This window comes from Dendropsophus ebraccatus, chromosome 11, assembly GCF_027789765.1.
Source record: "Dendropsophus ebraccatus isolate aDenEbr1 chromosome 11, aDenEbr1.pat, whole genome shotgun sequence".
NCBI lineage: Eukaryota > Metazoa > Chordata > Amphibia > Anura > Hylidae > Dendropsophus > Dendropsophus ebraccatus.
This window is the reverse complement of record NC_091464.1, coordinates 41,790,549-41,797,827: the sequence shown is the minus strand read 5'-3', so window position 1 is coordinate 41,797,827 and position 7,279 is coordinate 41,790,549.

Here is a 7,279-nt window from a genome sequence, read left to right as displayed (position 1 = left end):
GTACCACTTCCCTCAGTGTCTGTATATATATAGACTGCACAGTACCACTTCCCTCAGTGTCTGTATATATATAGACTGCACAGTACCACTTCCCTCAGTGTCTGTATATATATAGACTGCACAGTACCACTTCCCTCAGTGTCTGTATGTATAGACTGCACAGTACCACTTCCCTCAGTGTCTGTATGTATATACACTGCACAGTACCACTTCCCTCAGTGTCTGTATATATATAGACTGCACAGTACCACTTCCCTCAGTGTCTGTATATATATAGACTGCACAGTACCACTTCCCTCTGTCTGTATATATAGACTGCACAGTACCACTTCCCTCAGTGTCTGTATGTATAGACTGCACAGTACCACTTCCCTCAGTGTCTGTATGTATAGACTGCACAGTACCACTTCCCTCAGTGTCTGTATGTATATACACTGCACAGTACCACTTCCCTCAGTGTCTGTATGTATACACTGCACAGTACCACTTCCCTCAGTGTCTGTATGTATATACACTGCACAGTACCACTTCCCTCAGTGTCTGTATGTATATACACTGCACAGTACCACTTCCCTCAGTGTCTGTATGTATACACTGCACAGTACCACTTCCCTCAGTGTCTGTATGTATACACTGCACAGTACCACTTCCCTCAGTGTCTGTATGTATACACTGCACAGTACCACTTCCCTCAGTGTCTGTATGTGTAATAGACTGCACAGTGCCACTTCCCTCAGTGTCTGTATATATATACACTGCACAGTACCACTTCCCTCAGTGTCTGTATGTATATACACTGCACAGTAGTACCACTTCCCTCAGTGTCTGTATGTATATACACTGCACAGTACCACTTCCCTCAGTGTCTGTATGTATAGACTGCACAGTGCCACTTCCCTCAGTGTCTGTATATATATAGACTGCACAGTACCACTTCCCTCAGTGTCTGTATGTAATACACTGCACAGTACCACTTCCCTCAGTGTCTGTATGTATATACACTGCACAGTACCACTTCCCTCAGTGTCTGTATGTATATACACTGCACAGTACCACTTCCCTCAGTGTCTGTATATATAGACTGCACAGTTCCACTTCCCTCAGTGTCTGTGTATGTATAGACTGCACAGTACCACTTCCCTCAGTGTCTGTATATATATAGACTGCACAGTACCACTTCCCTCAGTGTCTGTATATATATAGACTGCACAGTACCACTTCCCTCAGTGTCTGTATATATATAGACTGCACAGTACCACTTCCCTCAGTGTGTATGTATAGACTGCACAGTACCACTTCCCTCAGTGTCTGTATATATATAGACTGCACAGTACCACTTCCCTCAGTGTCTGTATATATATATAGACTGCACAGTACCACTTCCCTCAGTGTCTGTATATATATAGACTGCACAGTACCACTTCCCTCTGTCTGTATATATAGACTGCACAGTACCACTTCCCTCAGTGTCTGTATGTATAGACTGCACAGTACCACTTCCCTCAGTGTCTGTATGTATAGACTGCACAGTACCACTTCCCTCAGTGTCTGTATGTATATACACTGCACAGTACCACTTCCCTCAGTGTCTGTATGTATATACACTGCACAGTACCACTTCCCTCAGTGTCTGTATGTATATACACTGCACAGTACCACTTCCCTCAGTGTCTGTATGTATATACACTGCACAGTACCACTTCCCTCAGTGTCTGTATGTATATACACTGCACAGTACCACTTCCCTCAGTGTCTGTATATATAGACTGCACAGTACCACTTCCCTCAGTGTCTGTGTATGTATAGACTGCACAGTACCACTTCCCTCAGTGTCTGTATGTATATACACTGCACAGTACCACTTCCCTCAGTGTCTGTATGTATACAGTGCACAGTACCACTTCCCTCTGTGTCTGTATTTATATACACTGCACAGTACCACTTCCCTCAGTGTCTGTATGTATATACACTGCACAGTACCACTTCCCTCAGTGTCTGTATGTATAGACTGCACAGTACCACTTCCCTCAGTGTCTGTATGTATACACTGCACAGTACCACTTCCCTCAGTGTCTGTATGTGTAATAGACTGCACAGTGCCACTTCCCTCAGTGTCTGTATATATATACACTGCACAGTACCACTTCCCTCAGTGTCTGTATGTATATACACTGCACAGTAGTACCACTTCCCTCAGTGTCTGTATGTATATACACTGCACAGTACCACTTCCCTCAGTGTCTGTATGTATAGACTGCACAGTGCCACTTCCCTCAGTGTCTGTATATATATAGACTGCACAGTACCACTTCCCTCAGTGTCTGTATGTAATACACTGCACAGTACCACTTCCCTCAGTGTCTGTATGTATATACACTGCACAGTACCACTTCCCTCAGTGTCTGTATGTATATACACTGCACAGTACCACTTCCCTCAGTGTCTGTATGTATATACACTGCACAGTACCACTTCCCTCAGTGTCTGTATGTATATACACTGCACAGTACCACTTCCCTCAGTGTCTGTGTATGTATAGACTGCACAGTACCACTTCCCTCAGTGTCTGTATATATATATAGACTGCACAGTACCACTTCCCTCAGTGTCTGTATATATATAGACTGCACAGTACCACTTCCCTCAGTGTCTGTATATATATATAGACTGCACAGTACCACTTCCCTCAGTGTCTGTATATATATATAGACTGCACAGTACCACTTCCCTCAGTGTGTATGTATAGACTGCACAGTACCACTTCCCTCAGTGTCTGTATATATATAGACTGCACAGTACCACTTCCCTCAGTGTCTGTATATATATATAGACTGCACAGTACCACTTCCCTCAGTGTCTGTATGTAATACACTGCACAGTACCACTTCCCTCAGTGTCTGTATGTATATACACTGCACAGTACCACTTCCCTCAGTGTCTGTATGTATATACACTGCACAGTACCACTTCCCTCAGTGTCTGTATATATAGACTGCACAGTACCACTTCCCTCAGTGTCTGTGTATGTATAGACTGCACAGTACCACTTCCCTCAGTGTCTGTATATATATAGACTGCACAGTACCACTTCCCTCAGTGTCTGTATATATATAGACTGCACAGTACCACTTCCCTCAGTGTCTGTATATATATAGACTGCACAGTACCACTTCCCTCAGTGTGTATGTATAGACTGCACAGTACCACTTCCCTCAGTGTCTGTATATATATAGACTGCACAGTACCACTTCCCTCAGTGTCTGTATATATATATAGACTGCACAGTACCACTTCCCTCAGTGTCTGTATATATATAGACTGCACAGTACCACTTCCCTCTGTCTGTATATATAGACTGCACAGTACCACTTCCCTCAGTGTCTGTATGTATAGACTGCACAGTACCACTTCCCTCAGTGTCTGTATGTATAGACTGCACAGTACCACTTCCCTCAGTGTCTGTATGTATATACACTGCACAGTACCACTTCCCTCAGTGTCTGTATGTATATACACTGCACAGTACCACTTCCCTCAGTGTCTGTATGTATATACACTGCACAGTACCACTTCCCTCAGTGTCTGTATGTATATACACTGCACAGTACCACTTCCCTCAGTGTCTGTATGTATATACACTGCACAGTACCACTTCCCTCAGTGTCTGTATATATAGACTGCACAGTACCACTTCCCTCAGTGTCTGTGTATGTATAGACTGCACAGTACCACTTCCCTCAGTGTCTGTATGTATATACACTGCACAGTACCACTTCCCTCAGTGTCTGTATGTATACAGTGCACAGTACCACTTCCCTCAGTGTCTGTATGTATATACACTGCACAGTACCACTTCCCTCAGTGTCTGTATGTATATACACTGCACAGTACCACTTCCCTCAGTGTCTGTATGTATAGACTGCACAGTACCACTTCCCTCAGTGTCTGTATGTATACACTGCACAGTACCACTTCCCTCAGTGTCTGTATGTGTAATAGACTGCACAGTGCCACTTCCCTCAGTGTCTGTATATATATACACTGCACAGTACCACTTCCCTCAGTGTCTGTATGTATATACACTGCACAGTAGTACCACTTCCCTCAGTGTCTGTATGTATATACACTGCACAGTACCACTTCCCTCAGTGTCTGTATGTATAGACTGCACAGTGCCACTTCCCTCAGTGTCTGTATATATATAGACTGCACAGTACCACTTCCCTCAGTGTCTGTATGTAATACACTGCACAGTACCACTTCCCTCAGTGTCTGTATGTATATACACTGCACAGTACCACTTCCCTCAGTGTCTGTATGTATATACACTGCACAGTACCACTTCCCTCAGTGTCTGTATGTATATACACTGCACAGTACCACTTCCCTCAGTGTCTGTATGTATATACACTGCACAGTACCACTTCCCTCAGTGTCTGTGTATGTATAGACTGCACAGTACCACTTCCCTCAGTGTCTGTATATATATATAGACTGCACAGTACCACTTCCCTCAGTGTCTGTATATATATAGACTGCACAGTACCACTTCCCTCAGTGTCTGTATATATATATAGACTGCACAGTACCACTTCCCTCAGTGTCTGTATATATATATAGACTGCACAGTACCACTTCCCTCAGTGTGTATGTATAGACTGCACAGTACCACTTCCCTCAGTGTCTGTATATATATAGACTGCACAGTACCACTTCCCTCAGTGTCTGTATATATATATAGACTGCACAGTACCACTTCCCTCAGTGTCTGTATATATATAGACTGCACAGTACCACTTCCCTCTGTCTGTATATATAGACTGCACAGTACCACTTCCCTCAGTGTCTGTATGTATATACACTGCACAGTACCACTTCCCTCAGTGTCTGTATGTATATACACTGCACAGTACCACTTCCCTCAGTGTCTGTATATATATATAGACTGCACAGTACCACTTCCCTCAGTGTGTATGTATAGACTGCACAGTACCACTTCCCTCAGTGTCTGTATATATATATAGACTGCACAGTACCACTTCCCTCAGTGTCTGTATATATATAGACTGCACAGTACCACTTCCCTCTGTCTGTATATATAGACTGCACAGTACCACTTCCCTCAGTGTCTGTATGTATAGACTGCACAGTACCACTTCCCTCAGTGTCTGTATGTATAGACTGCACAGTACCACTTCCCTCAGTGTCTGTATGTATATACACTGCACAGTACCACTTCCCTCAGTGTCTGTATGTATATACACTGCACAGTACCACTTCCCTCAGTGTCTGTATGTATATACACTGCACAGTACCACTTCCCTCAGTGTCTGTATGTATATACACTGCACAGTACCACTTCCCTCAGTGTCTGTATATATATAGACTGCACAGTACCACTTCCCTCAGTGTCTGTATATATATAGACTGCACAGTACCACTTCCCTCAGTGTCTGTATATACATAGACTGCACAGTACCACTTCCCTCAGTGTCTGTATATATATAGACTGCACAGTACCACTTCCCTCAGTGTCTGTATATATATAGACTGCACAGTACCACTTCCCTCAGTGTCTGTATATATATAGACTGCACAGTACCACTTCCCTCAGTGTCTGTATATATATAGACTGCACAGTACCACTTCCCTCAGTGTCTGTATATATAGACTGCACAGTACCACTTCCCTCAGTGTCTGTATATATATACACTGCACATTACCACTTCCCTCAGTGTCTGTATGTATATACACTGCACAGTACCACTTCCCTCAGTGTCTGTATGTATATACACTGCACAGTACCACTTCCCTCAGTGTCTGTATGTATATACACTGCACAGTACCACTTCCCTCAGTGTCTGTATTTATATACACTGCACAGTACCACTTCCCTCAGTGTCTGTATGTATATACACTGCACAGTACCACTTCCCTCAGTGTCTGTATGTATATACACTGCACAGTACCACTTCCCTCAGTGTCTGTATGTATATACACTGCACAGTACCACTTCCCTCAGTGTCTGTATGTATACACACTGCACAGTACCACTTCCCTCAGTGTCTGCACACAGTAAGTCCCATTTAACATAACGTTAATGTTACATGTTTTATAATGTTGGCGACCAAATATTCTATTTGGCGCCTAAATTTTTCAGGTTAGGAGCCAATGGCTCCTAGGTAAATTTTTTAGTCTGGAGCCCTGGGTATGTTCTGCTGGCTATTGAGATGGGTACACTGTCACACACTCCATTGGCTGCATCTTGGGATCACTCCTAAGACCTGGTAACACTAAGAAAGTTGTCTGCAGTGCATTTTATGATATAATGCTTGTTATTAAATACATTTTATTATTTATTCTTTTGGAACCAGAAATGCTTTTTTTGAGAAAACCTAAATAATTAGTTCCTGTAGATCTTTTTTGTTTTTAATTTTTTTTTTTATGTTTTTTTTTTTTTTAACATTTCTAATAGTTTTTTTTCCTACTGTTTCTGAGGAAGTTGGTTGACTTTCTTAGTTGACAACTACTATTACAGCTTAAACATACATTGCAGACATCTTGCGTATGTGTGTAGAGATGAGCGCAACTCGAGCATGCTCGAGTCGGATCATTCAGCATTTGAATACCGGCGGCTAAAGAAGTTGGATGCAGCCCTAGGGGGTCCAGGCCATAGGCTGTATCCATGTTTTCCAGGCAGACTGCATCCAACTTTTTCGGCCATCAGTAATGGAATGCCAAATTGTCGGACTCGAGCAAGGTCAAATGGCGTTCATAGGTCTTATATTGTACCCAGAAAAATCCTCTTCAGAGAAGACCTAGATAGTTTGAATGATTAGCGTCTAGGGATTGAATATTGGATTTCTTACTGTCTATCCCGACTTCTGACTCATCCCCTTCTCTAGTAATGGCCTCCTCCTTTGACATAATATCTATTGCACATCACTTTCTGGGATTTACATCTTTTGTTAATTAACTTTCACAGCTTGGTCAGCAGACCTGCCAGCTATCAGCTTGTTGCTTAGTACAGCTCAGATCTGAGGAAGAGGAAACCTTTCAAGATTGTGGATACAGAGATTAACTGCCTTTTTTTTAATACAAAACACTTAAAAACCAATAGAAAGTAATAAAATAACCAATTCTATTTGTGTTAAAACTTGTTTTACATACTTTTGAACCCTTCTAGACTGACATACATACATACATACATACATACATAATATACTACTACTAGAACACCTCATCCATCTGGTTTCCCCTTATTTTATTTCCTTTATTA